The sequence below is a fragment of the Pogona vitticeps genome, chromosome 4 (assembly GCF_051106095.1).
Source record: "Pogona vitticeps strain Pit_001003342236 chromosome 4, PviZW2.1, whole genome shotgun sequence".
Lineage (NCBI taxonomy): Eukaryota > Metazoa > Chordata > Lepidosauria > Squamata > Agamidae > Pogona > Pogona vitticeps.
In genome coordinates this window covers 81,725,397-81,740,524 of record NC_135786.1, presented here as the reverse complement: position 1 = coordinate 81,740,524, position 15,128 = coordinate 81,725,397, and the positions used below count along the sequence as shown (strand labels likewise).

The 15,128-nt window shown below is 39.3% G+C and overlaps 1 protein-coding gene across 3 annotated transcripts in view; it reads right to left on the bottom strand.

Moving 5' to 3' along the window:
- The window catches only part of ST6GALNAC3 (ST6 N-acetylgalactosaminide alpha-2,6-sialyltransferase 3), a 356,057-nt gene that overhangs the window by 175,827 nt on the left and 165,102 nt on the right, over positions 1-15,128 (bottom strand). The window lies entirely within an intron of this gene.

Sequence of the window (15,128 nt, the reverse complement as noted above, 5' to 3'; positions counted from 1 at the left end):
ATTGTCTTCATCAAGGGGCTCATTGGGACTGTGCAACTTACCTAAAGATCCACAGGCTGACTCACTGGGATGCACTGCAAGGAATCAAATTTCCAACCTCTGGCTCCATAGCCAGATATCTAATTCACTGCCCTACTGGGTGACTTCACCAGTGCACATATAATTAATCAATGAAGTGTAAACACAGAGTTTCTTTCTAGGTCTCACTGAACACTCACACATCACAAAGAGGATGCTACTGGAGTTAAGGAGCTGAGGAAATATTTTTTCATTGGCTGAAATCCTCTTGTTTGGCATAAGCCAGCTAATTTGTTCTCTCCCTCCCTGATAAACAAGCTGTCCTGGCTGCAATTCCTGGGGACACGTGCATATGCTGGCTTTGTTTGTCCATACATGTATGCCCCGCCCCCCGAGAATTGTGAGGATGCTTTGTTTACCAGGGAGGAACAGATCAAAAGTTATGATTCAGCAAAGGGATTTCAGCCACCAAATGTTTCTTGCAATACTTGTAAACAAAGCCCATGTTGAGCTCCCAGTGGAAAATCGCAACATACAGTAGATGATTTTGCTAATTCTAGGTGTGAAAAATTGCTCCTGAGTTACACGCGTTTCAGACTTAAGGAATTCTCTTTTCTGATGACATGTTGCCTGTTTGAACTGCTATGTAAACAGCTGTGAACCAGATGGACCAGTAAGCCTGAGTTGGCATAAGGCAGTTTACATTTATATATTATTTCAACCAAATATCAGATAGAGAAAAGAAAACTGGAGAGTACTGTGGCATTTCCACATTATACTCATATTTTTTATATAAGTATGTGGTGCTATGTATTGTGGGTGACTGGGTTTTGACTGGTGATGGTAGGTTGGATTTGTGCCAGGATAGCAAATGAAAGGAGTGTGTGAATGTGACCCCACACTGATTGGTAGGTATGCTGCTTGTCTATAGAGATGCCCTCTGGTATATAGGGAAGTTGCGTTATTTTGTGTTGCATTAATTTGAGGGGACAGCACATTTACACTGTTGTACAAGCTGTACACTCACTACATTACATTGTAGCCAAGTGTCATTTCTTTAGTGTTGTCACATGAAAAGATATACTAAAATATTTATGAAAGATGAGAGGGTGTACTCACTTCTGTGATATACTGTATGTGTGTGAGTGAACAGTAGTTTTAGTGACTTAGAGACAGAAATTGATGTTAGAATGAAGTCTGTGTCCAAGAGAGAAAACTGAAGTAGTTAAGAGTTATGCTGTTAGAAAGAGCTGAGATATCTGTATTTATGAAGAAGTTGTAAATCGGAATGTATGCTCTTGTTGGAACTGGGGGTGGGGGAAGCATCCATAGACTCATGTATAAAGAACAAAACAGGTTTAAACTTTAAAGAAAAAAGGAAATAAAATTGAAAGAGCTTGTGGCTATCTGATTACAAAAACATGACAGATTGCAACTCTGAAACCTTCACTCTTTAATTTATTTACAGGCGTACCTCGGTTTACAAATTTAATGTTGTGACGTTCCATCCAGTGTTCCCTGTTTGTTTTCTCCAAACCAAGGTTCACTCTGGTGATGTTTTCTCTTTCATTCCCTGCCACCAGTGGATATACCTTATCCGCACTCACACAATACTGAATCAGACACTTGCTGCCAACATAATTTGTTTATTTAGATTGAATTTGAATCATTGTACAGAATCACTCATTAAAACTTCTTATCTTTGGTTACACGTTCAATTTTTCATTTGCTTTATTGATTTATTCACTTTAACCAACTTATTAATAATATCTATTTTCTCTACTTCTCTATCTATCTTGGCTATTCAATTTCTCTCCTCCACACTCTCATTCTCTCTTTCACCTTCTCCCCTCCTCTAACTCCCACTCTCTAACTCCTCTAACTGCTAAGTGACTCCGCCCCTCCTGACTTCTCATAGGCTTCTGCACTTGAGAACAAATGTGTTCTCCAGGAAGTTATGTAATGCGAAAAATTCGTAAACCAAAATGTGGTTTGCCATAGGAAAGGGGGGGCTATAAACCTCCAGGCACAATGACTCATGGGGAAACTGCAGGAAAAAAATCATAAACTGAAGCATTATTTTCAATGGATTTCCGTTCATAAACTGAAAATTATGTTAACAGAGGCGTTCGTAAATTGAGGTACTACTGTATTTATTTTAGATTAATTTATTTTGGTTTTCTAATTGTTTATCATTGATGAAAGCTGAAGTCACAAGATATACCACTGGCCAACATAAGGACACACCATGAAGGTTGTGTCATCAAAATAACATACATTGTGTATGTTTCATCAAAAATGTTCTCACTCTTAAAAAAAGGATAGTATAAATTCAGCCTTTTGCCTAGCAGTATTTAAGCAGTATGTGAAGTGAATGCTATTTCCTGGTTGGATAGAATGAATAATCCATGGGAAGGAGCCCCTGTTTACAAGTTAAATGGCAGTCTCACACTTATTGCAGAGGTTTGGAAGGTGATGGCATACATTGGGCAAGTGAACGTGGATGACCCTCACCACCACAGGGAGAATCATGGTTATATGAGAAAATAAAGCCTTTCAACACATGATTTTTAAGCATAAGACTGTGTGCTTTGTGCATGCATATCTAAAACACAATCCCATTAAACTATTCATAACAATAATTAATTATCCTTTTTAGCCCCTTGTTTTTCATCTGGTAATGCTCCAACCGTTTAGCCTATTTAGGACAAAAGATTGAACATTTTCTTCCATATACCATATTTTTCAATTTATAACACACCCCCATTTATAAGACACCCCACCCAATTTTCTAACCCCAAAATTCAGAAAAGTTAGCTTTGAGGATTTAGCCTCTGAGCTCAAAACATGACATTTTGTCTCTGTTGAATCTTGAGCCTACAGGCTCCACCTCCAAGGAGGTGTGTTCGAATTGGTTTGTTCAGGGTCTGCTGACATCAGTTCCATAAGGCTTCTGATTGGAAGAAGCTAAGTCTCCTGACTGTAGGAAACTCAGCCTTGTGGCTGAAGGGACTCCGTTTACAGAGGCAAGGTACCGTATTTTTCCATGTATGACACCCCCATGTATAAGATGCCCCCCACTTTTCTAACCCCAAAATAAGAAATCTAAGTGGGACTTAGCAAGTGTAGGGAGGATCAAAGCCCTGCAGGATCACTTTGATCCCTGCTTTCCCTTCCACTTGTTTTTGTTCTCTCCTCATCTTACTGTGTATAAGACGACCTTCAATTTTTTTTCTAAAGATTTTAGACAAAAGTATAGTCTTATACACTGAAAAATATGGTATATGACATTTTGTTCTCTTCTCAGCTATCTCAGCTTACTTCTGTGTAAAGTGCCCTCAATTTTTAGGTTAATGATTTTAGGAAAAAGTAGTGTCTTATAGATGGAAAAATACGGTAGATTTCAGGTTTTTGCACCTCCAGAAATCTGTGGTCTCATTTCATTTGATGAGACGTTCATCAAAGTAGTATTAGATAAATTGCTGTGATGATTGCAATGAGCACATCCTTATATGTGCTGCATTCACATGCTATCTTTTAATAGACAGAGAAGAGGTTTCAAAATGCAAACCTTAAAAATGAAGCAAAATTCAAACTACTTTGGTAGCAAACTTCTGAAAAAATTATATAAGCCATTGAATCTGTTTTTGGTGTTGAGTTTTGGTTTACATTTTGTTAGTGTGGGATTTGCATGATTCTTTTAAAACATTTATATACATACTGTTTTTAGCTTTTAAATATTGTCTTTTAATTATGTATGCTGCTCTAAGTTTTTTTAAGGAAAAAGGTGGCGTAAATATATTTTAAATAAACATAAATTGTGCAAATACAGGTTATACTTTCTTGGGTATAACTATGCAATAATGCTTTAATGCTACTTCAAGTTTAAGAACTAAGTTGCAAATAAATTAAGCTGTTGGAATTCTTGTGGGTTCAGAATTACAGGGCCAGTGTAAGACGATTGTCATAAAGTTTCTCTCTCTGGTGATGCAGTATGGAGAATCCTCTTTCTGTATGTCAGTGCAAAGACATGCTGTATATCCATAGCCATGTTGTGGAGCTAACACTGTGTAATGCTGATGTAGAGATGATGCACACATTTGGTCCAGTACAAGAGCAAGAAGCTTTGAAATGTTATGTTTTTTAAGCATATGTCTATCATATGGATGGGGGGGGGGATTTAGCCTGATTTAGCCCAGAATGTCTGGACTTTACATCTAAGAGTAACTTTCTTGGCAAAATCCATTTTGCCATGAACTTTGAGATTTTAAGTTCTTCGCGCTGGTACAAACCTGATGAAGTGGTGTTTTGATCCACAAAAGCTCATGTATTGGATGATTTTTTAGTGGTCCATAAAGGTATTGCCTATTTTTGCATTTGTCTTTTATTTTTGTTTGGACCACATGACTATCCTTTATTTCAATAGCCTGAACTCAGTTTCTCTTTGAAATGCATGGCCTTGGTCATTTTGATGGCCAAGATATCTTACTATCAAACTCTGTGAAAAGATGCAGTCTTCTCTAGCTTTCCTTCCAAATACTTGGCCCGGAGTCAAAACCATTTTTCATGATGCCATTCAACAGGTGAAAGCCGCCTAGAGTGGTCAAAATGACCCTAGAGTCACCCATGGGTGGTCCAGAAGCCACAGCTAATTTACTGCCTAATGTAGGGATGCCATTGAACCCTGCTGCCATTTTCCCCATTCAATCATCCTTAGTTTTTCCCCATTCAAGCATGCTTGGCTTGGAGCTGAGCCTGAAAAAGTTACTTCTTTTAGAATACAACTGCCAGGATCCACTAACAAGTACGGGCAGTGAACATTCGGAGAGGGGGCTATAATCAAAAAAACAGTTTCCAAAAAAACAGTTTCCTGAGATAAAATTGTATATTTCAAAGGCATTTCTTATTACAAAATGGCACCCATCAGGTGTCAAGATGACAAAACATTATGTTATCATTGAACAGTCAAGGGCCAGTGAGAATGGGTTATTTAAAGGGTGATTGTGTATGAGTGAATTTCTCAAGTGCATCTCCACAGTGGTAAAAGAGTGGACATAATTTATCTGGATCTCAGGAAAGAGTTTTATACTGTTTCACCTACCCAATTGATTTATAATGAAAGAAAGCATGGCACTGAAGAAGAGGCCAAGCAGAAGGCACTGTAAATCATTCCACAAAATGAAGAAATGGTGACTGTCTGTAAAACCCAAACACTTCGAGGTCTGAGTAGAAAAATATGTTGCACCACAAGGACGTGGCTACAACCATTTTATTGCAAGCTGTGTTTACTGTGTTTTTGGTTTGTTTAAGGAAAATGGCTTAACCACTGACAAAAAAGATTAAATATGCAAATTGTATGAGGTAACAGTGGCCTGTTGACTAGTTTGGATGAAGAAAATAGCAATATTTTCTGTTCATTCAAAAGATTTGCATTTGTTGCCAGTATTTTTTAAAAACGGTATTTGATCAGAAATGATCAAATGGTCAAAATTCTATAATAATGGCCCACCTCGTTACCAAAATATATCTGTATAATTATGTCAACATTCAAAATTTACTTCATTAGACTGGAAAATATTTCATAGCAGAAGTGATTGTTTGCTTGTTTTCACATAAAAAAAATCTAACCTGAAGAAAAAAATATCAACCCAAATGGGCAAAAATCAAATCAGATTTAAATACTATTTGTATAAAACTGAAGGTGATGTGCGTTTAATCTTATTAGTATTTTAATACTAATAATATAGTAAATATCATAAATAATATATTAAATAATATTTTAATACTAATTAACATGTAATACTCATAATACCAGTAACTGTTCATACTGCAGTAAAAAAGTGTTTTTCATACAAATAGGAAACAAGTGCATTGTTCACATGGTCAACTGCCATACAACAAGTTTTTCTTAAACTGATCTTGAATGTTACAATGGCCAGAATGTTAGCTGTTAAAATCAAGAGTTTAAAAGTGCAAACTCAGAGATACATCAGCTAGAGTGGATATGGAATGGGCAGAAGCCTCTTATGCCAGCACAACTACTCTTGTGCCAACATAATCCCACATTTCTCCATTCTGGGAGATCTACCAGAGTTAGATTTTACAGACTTCAAAACATGGCTTACTTAAGAGAGGGGCTTCAATTAGAAGCCTCTGTGGCTGAGCTAAGCCTAGCACAATCTAGCTTCCTGTTCAGAAAAAAAGCTTCCACTTAACACCAGGGCAGGAACTCAAAATGTGGGCAGGTCTAGGCACAGCTAAGACTCAAAGCCTTCCAATTTAGGCCTTTCTCCCAGATAAGCCATATTTAAGTGTCTATAAATCTGGTGGAACTCCAAGAATGGATAATTATGAAATCTGCAGTCTAAGAAATCAAAACCTCCCACCCTAAATGTCAACTCAGCTGGCCTCAGCCACCTTGGCCAGTTAGGATTGCACCCTAAGACTGCTATGTTTACTTTCCTGGAAGTAATTTACTATAGCAACTGACCTGGGCTCAGTGAGAACTTACTTCTGAGTGAAAGATGTCAGTGTGCACAAGTATGTAGAAAGGTTTTAAGGTTGCTTTGTTTTGAATTAAATAACAGTGGCTCATTAATGCAACACATTACATTTTATCTGTGAGGTACATTACCTGCTTTAATATTCCTTATCAGATAAACATTAGTAGTATGATTTGTGAAAGATTTTTGTGTTTATAATGACTGTGAAAAAACAGAATGTCGTAAAGATTATTGACAATTTACAGAGAAGAAACAGAGATGACATAAAACAATACCCTCAAAGGAATACAAAGTAAGGGAGGGGAAGGGGCTAAATGAAGAAATAATCATATCTGCTGAATGCTAGGTAACTGATCTTTTTCTTAGCATAGTTTCAGGAAGAGATACATCTAAGAATGTTCAGTATGCCCCACTGGGTCACTGTAGTTAGAGTAGGAGTGGGCTAAGTAGAAAGAACATTGGCTGGATTCAGAATTTTTTTTTTTTTTGTATGTGACCAGAAGGGCTCCTTCCATTCGCACAAGAGCTTGAGATCCAGTATAGAATTAGTGAAAACAGAAGTTATTTTCTCTTGTTTCTTCTTTTGCTCTTCAGCCCTAACACCACTTCCCATGGTATTCCAAGTTGGCCCCACCAACCATCCTGATAAGCTTCTTAGGCGGAAGAGTTGGTTGAAAGAAAAAAGGAGAAAATGATGGAAAATTTCCTTCTCACCCTACCCAGTGAAGCATGTTTAGGAGAGTTTTATTTTCTACAATTCTACAGCCAACCATTTATATTTTAAAAACAGGAACTGTCTGATCCTGAAACCTCAGTCTTCCATTTAAATTTAATTGCCTCCAAACTGGAAACTCTAAGAAAGTCAGGTTTCAAGGAGACAATAGTATCATTGGTGGGAATGTACCCCTATTCACATTTTAAGAACACAGTGGGAAACTGAGGCCAAAGGATAGTAGATAGAATAGGCTACATAATGTCTGGTAGTGCATCTTCCCTATGAAGACCTGGGTTGTGGAACTCTGCATCAAATGAAGCTATCAAACCTGTATGAGTGGGATAAAGTGGCCAATAGTCTGGATCTGGGCTGAAATATCCTCCATATGGATCCTTTGTCCTATAATTGATCCGGATTCTGCACAGTCTGGACAGGCAGTGTGCTGGTGGTGTATGTTTTTCTTTTAAAAAAAAGATGCCATCATCATCATCCCTTCCTCTTTGTCCTCATCATCTATTGCTATGGCTGTGCCTTGTGGTGGGGCTCCTCCCTTCCCGTCACTTCTCTCCCTGTCCTCCCTAAAAACCTCCCTCCTGAGGTCCTTGTATGACAAGCGATGCACAGCCACAGCTTCCCTCCTCATTATTTTTTCCTATACTTTCCACTTCAGTAGTGCTATTTTTTCTTTAACATCAAACATTTTAATTATTCCCAATAGCCAGACAGCCAGGTGACACCCCCCCCCCAGGATGCTGGGTAATTCAAGATGCAGGACAGGACAGGAGTTCCATTTGGCTAGAATGAAAGAGCAAGAAGAGAAAAGATCCACATAGCTGGCAAAGGACGGGTGAACCAGTATGGTGGGAGGGTTGAGTAGGAGAGAGCACTGATATGGTGAGGAGATTGCTTAATGTTATTTGGGGAATGTCCTCTCTTCCACTCAACTTGATTTCCCATAAAAAGGAATAACTTTCTTTTATCACGGCAGTTGTCATGCAACAATAAGCCAACTTGACATAGAGATTTACAGTGTGAACCAAATTCAAAGATAGTTTACCTATAGTGGGCTTGGAAGCAGAAGCAGCCTCTCGTGGTGGAACAACCCCCTTGTGCTGATTGGTCGCAGATGTGCTAGCACAACTAGCACATCTGTCCACACAACCCGTAGGGTTACAGCTAGCAGAAGGGCAAAAAAGGGAAAGAAAAGAGGTAGTGCAAGGCAGAGGATGAGTTATGTCAGATCCAAACTAGAGTTGCACCTCTTATGCTGGCACCAAGTTAGGCGAGGCTCACAGTAGCATCTCCTACATAACATTCTTAAATTGAGGGCCGGTTTGGATTCAGCACAGCCTCATCTGGCTTAGTGTAAGCTCAGTGCGCCCACAGAGAATTTAGTGAGTTAAGACTGAGCCCTTCCAGTGCAATTCTATGCATGTCCACTCAGCAGTAAGTTCCACTGAGTTCTGTAGGGCATGTTCTCATGAAAGTGGGTATCGGAGTGCAACGTTACTTTTACAATTTGAAGAATATTTGTCTCATACAAAAATACTATGGATTTTTTTAACATTTCTTTTGACTTTTGTCTTACCATTTAACCTCCTAAAACTCTGGCTGAAATCCAGTAACACAGAGCTACACCACATAAGCCTGATGAAATAATCAGCCATGGCCATATTTTCTTCTTCCTCTCCAGGATCCTGGGTTCCCCTAGGACCTTTGGGGAAGCCCTTGGGACAGCAAGACAAATAAGTGGGAGTGTTAAATGTCTGAAAATTGAGGCTAGCAATCCCAGAAGAAAAAGAAAATTTTTTATTGTGTACATTCCTTCTCCAAAACTCTCTGCTTTTCCTTAAGGTTCTGAAGACTACCTGTGCACCTGCCTCATTCTCTACCGAAACAAGGAGAACCAGTGGTAAGAAATTTGATCTATCCCTGTAGCAGAAGCCAGTGGTGCATGCTGCTTTCCTTGTTTGTTTGGGTTTTGTTTTTTTTGTTTGTTTGTTTTGAGGGGGAGGGGTTGGTAGTTTCAACAAAAATGGCCATCAGGTTTTTCTGATACTTTTCTCTTACAGTTTTGATGGGGAGCCAAAGTTCTGATTACTTTAGTTTTTATTTCATTTAACAAACAACGAAGTATAAGTGTGGCTACTTTTATGTTTTTGTCATGCTTATAGAAATATTTATTTGTCACATATATTCATATTCCATGAGCTGCAGAAAAATTTAAAGAGTGAGGAAAGTTCAGAGAGCGATGAGGCACCATGTTTTAATCACCCATTTAATTTATCTCCCATCTTTCTCCCAAGAATGGGACCAAATAACAGGTCACTGTCTTTTGTATTCTGATATGCTGTATGATATTTCTACTCAAATTAAAGTAATAAGTGTAATTATGATTATATCTGTGCATATGAGTTTATAATAATTAATATAATGCAACTATTTGCTCCCTTTGGGGTGACGAATGTCCTGCTTTTCTGGTGATGGAGCCATGGCCAAGGTAATGTGAGAGAAAGATGCCTGCATGTAGAAGGAAGCAGGAGATAACCTAGGCCGGCAGGGAAGGTTTTGGATGGTTGTGCAGTTCAGGGTTTGGAAAAGTTGTTTTTTGGAGCTACTTTATGGAAAGTTACTTCACAAAAACCTTCATCTAGCATATCCAGAGACCACGGTGAATTGGGGAGTCTAGTCACTACAAAATCCAAAAGTTATTTTTCCACGCTGGGCTCATTCTGTTCTTAGTAGCAGCAACGATTCCTCATGTTAGTACTTGAACAATAATATATTTTGTTTCAAAATGAACTGAAGCAGCTTCCAGTTATTTTGTCAGATGCAAACTGTAATGTCAGGTGAAATATTCCACTCAAGGCAATAAAGTTATGGAGTATATTCTCTTTGACTGAGTCCTCAAATTAACACAAATAGCTACAGGTGCCTTTCCTGCGCTTCAGTGACCTATTCTGCAAATTAAAATCCACACTACAATATAGCAGTGTGCAATCATAAATCTCTCCCCACTAATACCTTCTAAGCTGCAGCCTTCCTCTAAAATCCAATATGTAAAATCTGCTTCTTACATAGCACTCATTTCTAAATTACATGTGTCACTGTGCCAAGCTGGGATATAGAGAAGCACAGCACTTTGGTAGACATAACTCATGTCTTAATAAATGACTTTTGTAGAGCAATATAGAAGATTGTAAGCAAGGCAGAGGGGCAATAACAATCATATAAGCTCAAACAGAAAAAAAAGTAAGGATGAACAATAGAGTGCCCTTAGCAGTGAGAAGACTCAGTAGCGATCATGAATTATACATCAAAACCATCTGCACAATGCTTTATACATTAAAAAACCATCTGTACTATGTATCTTTAGCAGAAGCTGAAGTCTTGACTTTCAAAGGCATAACTAGGAACTCCACTTGGATTGGTGTCATATGTAATTTCATTCCACGGTTATGGAAAAGGTTGGGAATAAATTATACCAAAGATAAGCAGAAGCGCACATTCACCCCCATCTTCTCTCCTTTACTCTGACTCTACAAAGCATCTATGCAGATAAACAGACCCACTCCAATATTGGGATTGGAGAATGACCCGTCAGTTCCTTGAGCTAATGAAAAGGAAATGTGGTGTAGCCTGAAGTAATGAGCTAGCCACTGGTGTGCCAAAGCGCTGAATGTAATCAGAAGAGGGAGGCAAGCCAGGGTGCTTCTCTGTGAAACAACACTAGTATGCAGAATATAACTGTAAACGAGTAAGGCTGAGACTATATGATGCATTTATCTCTTTTTTATCTTTTTTTCTTTTGCCACAGGATGCAGTTCTCGTCACCTTCAGTATGTATCTTTCATTTAACTGTGATTTGTTTTGTCACTGACCACTGCAGGTAAACCCAGGCGTGCCTGGCAGGTCTAACTGCTGAGACAGATACATCTAAGAACATTCCCTGGCTGGAGGAAAAAACATATAATCACAGAGAAAATGTATTTCCTTTACAATCTAACTTGACTGTACACAATATCATAAAATTAGACCAGAGACATTTGGAGGAAACCTAGGGCCATGCCCTCATGAGCTTAGATTCTCCTTCTGTATGACAATTAAATACTGTACATGCCATTATATCCACAACACATTCTGACATATTAAAAAAAGCATTCTGTTAGGTTTCAGAACTCTTTAAACAAAATCAGTGGGATAACATTCTAATCGCACATGAAGTAAGTTCAATGGGACACCCCCCTCCTCCCAAGACCCATGTATATGGAGACACTGTGAGGCTGTGAAAGGCCACTGACATTTGTGAACAACTTTGTGGGGCCAGAGGAAACAACATCCCTTTTGCATCCTGGTCCTGATCTCAAGAGCAGCTTGCTACCACCAAGCGATCTGAGAGATACATTGAAAGAAACACCTCTCCTGTGCTCTTTTGTTCCTTTTACTATCCAGAGCTTGCTGCCAGCTTAACATTTCTAGGTGTTATTTCCACACATTTTCAATCTTAATTCACATGAACAGCATGCTACATGAATGTATAAGACCATAAAGCCTTCACAGCTATAAATGTGGTGAAGAACACTGTTGGAAAAATTGAGCCCAAAATAGTACTGCCACATATATCAAAATAATAGGGCAAGCGGAAAGCTTCTGAAGCCTACATTTCACTCTAAGATTGTCAGATCCTGTATCAATGCAATCCTGTGGAAAAAAGAAAACACACTGCACATTGTTAATGCTTCATACTTCATGAAAGATAAAACAATAATCTTGAGATACACCCTAATATAATTCGTTGTGAAATGATTTCAAACCAATGTCAGATCATTTTTAAAGAAACAAGCATGTCTCTTTAAAAAGTCTGCTATAATAGAGTTAAAAACAGGATGATAAAAGAATCAATATGACTTCCACTTTTTTTATCCATTCATTTTCACTGCCTACAGATATCTTGCAGCGGTATGCAGGTTTCAGACTGACAGAATGAATGCTATTAGTAAGTGACAAATAATTAATAGCAAGTACAGCTAAAACAGACCCAAAGCAAACTAAAATAGATTTTTAAATTAATTACATGAAAAAAGACACTGTCAGGTTATTCTTCATAATTTCAGAAATTATTTTATCTTTAATTGGTTAAATGCTCCATTGAAATGTGATTTGTTTAGACACGTATGGCTGAGGACTTTGCTTTATTCTCAACATTTTTTCCCTTAAATTATGCTGAGACTACATTCAAGGGGCATAGAGTAATGGACTAGGACTCAGAAGACCTGGGTTCAATTCCCCAGCTCTGCCATGGAAACACACGGGGGGGCAAATTTGTCAAGCCACTCCATAAATGTCTCATGACTTTGAAAACCCTATAAGGGTCACTACGAGTCAGTTCTGACTTGATGGCACATAACAACAACATTCCTTTTGTATGTAATTCACTGCATGCTGTCATGAAATTTTATGAGGACCAGTATACTCTTGAGAGTTCCCTGGACTGCAAAGAGAACAAACCTATCCATTTTGGAAGAAATCGACCCTGAGTGCTCACTGGGAGGACAGATCCTGAAGCTGAGGCTTCAATACTTTGGCCATCTCATGAGAAGACTCCCTGGAAAAGACCCTGATGTTGGGAAAGTGTGAAGGCAAGAGGAGAAGGGGACGTCAGAGGACGAGATGGTTGGACAGTGTCACTGAAGCTACCAACATGAATTTGACCCAACTCCAGGAGGCAGTGGAAGACAGGAGGGCCTGGTGTGCTCTGGTCCATGGGGTCACGAAGAGTCAGACATGACTTAATGACTCAACAACAAAAATACTCAACAAGGCTTTTAAATTTAATTCAGTTGCAGTTTTCCTTAATTGCTTAAAAGCAGGAAAAATCTTCGGGTTTCAGTAGTGGTACCCTTTGCTACTCAGAATGTTATGTGAGGTCAAACTGCTTGTCCTTCTTGCCCCACCTTGTTCATTGAAACTTGAAAAAGCCTTTCCCATCACCTGGCAACTATTCCTTTTGGATGCAGATGCAAGGACTGAAATGGATACTCTTTTCTTGCAAGACAAATGCACTGCCATTAAGTCTGGGAACCCTAAGATAATCACAACAACTTTCATCTCTTTCATTTATGATTTCCTTTGTGCACACAGTTTGGGCTTCGTCTTGGGCCACAGCAATAGCTAGCTATGATAAGAAGGCAGTATTGAGATAGCTAAGAGGTTCTCACCCTTTCAAAGTCTTTGCTTTATTTGTCCATACTGCACAGATCCAGCCACTTCAGGTTGTACATTAAATGCACTCTAATTGACATGGGTTAAACTTAGAATAGCCAGAGGAAACAACATTTTGATTATACCATCATCAACTCTGTAAGAATTATCAGGGTCACTTAAATTCACTGAAATTGGCTGATGGATATTAGAACCTGATATCTATAACCTGCTCCAATTAAGCTTTCATGACCAGATTTTAACAAGGAGGCAATACATGCATCAGACATGATCTATGCAGAACTCTCACTTGAAGGGCACAAAGCTAGGTGGGAGGATCCCTCTAAGGAGTATGGGAGTCAAGCCTCTCTCTGTGCAGCTTTCCTCCTCCACCACACAACTCCTTTGGTTCTGGTCATGACAGAACCCCGCATATTTGCAGGGGGCAGAGTTGCATTCACATGCAGGGGAGAAGTTCCACAAGAGAGAGGTGGAGCTGAAAAGTAGAGGGTACGTTGACTGGTTGCAAACTGTCTCTATAGTGACTACACTGCTGTGAATCTGGTTATTTTCATGGTCTCTTTCTGTTTCTGACATTCATCATTCTGGGTCACCTTTGAATCCCATCCCTAACTATTCTATTTTCTTGATCTTTCTTAACATGGAAGTTTTAGTATGGATATAATTTAATTTTATTAATTTTATTTAATTTATACCCCACCCACCTAGACCGAAATATACTCTGGGTGGCTAACAACACTCCAAATAATGATAAAATAAAACAAAATAACAACATTAATACAATTGAGGATGGTGAAATAAATTAGGTGTTGAAAGGAGGGAAGCCCTGCCTAAAGAGCCAGATCTTGAGTTTGCTGGTTGTTCTGGGTTTTTCGGGCTCTTTGGCCGTGTTCTGAAGGTTGTTCTTCCTAACGTTTCACCAATCTCTGTGGCCAGCATCTTCGGAGGACAGCCAGAGCACAGGTTGCTGTCCTTGGAAGATGCCGGCCACAAAAAGCTGGAAAAACCCAGAACAACCATTAGATCCCGGCCGTGAAAGCCTTCGCGAATATCTTGAGTTTGCTCTTAAAAACACCCAGCGAGGGAGCCAGAAACATTTCTGGGGGAAGATTGTTCCAGAGGCGAGGGGTCAGTGCTGAGAAGGGCCACTTTCTTGTTCTTTCTCTAGGGCCTCCCTCGGAGTTAGGCCTCTCAGCTGCCCATCCAGGCTAAAGAGAGTGATTTGGGTAGATCTAGGTGGGAGGAGGCATTCCACTAGATATTGAGGTCCTAAACCGTTTAGGGCTTTATATGTCATCATTAGTACTTTGAAATCAATGTGGAAATGAATGGGCAGCCAATGCAAGGCCGCCAGAGTGGGGGAGACATGTTTATGTTTTCTCACCCCAGTAAGAAGTCTGGCCACTGCGTTCTGCACCATTTGAAGCTTCCGCATCAATCTCAAAGGTAGCCCCATGTAGAGCGCACTACAGTAGTCTAATCTCAAGACTACAAGCGGATGGACCAGAGTGGTAAGGGCCCCAACATCAAGATAGGAACCCAGCTGGGCAATCTGCCGAAGATGGAAGTAGGCAGTGTGGACCACTGGTTTCCATGGTAAGCACCATATCCAGATGGACCCCCAAGCTGCGAACTCCACTCTTTGTGGTGAGAGTCACACCACTGAAAGT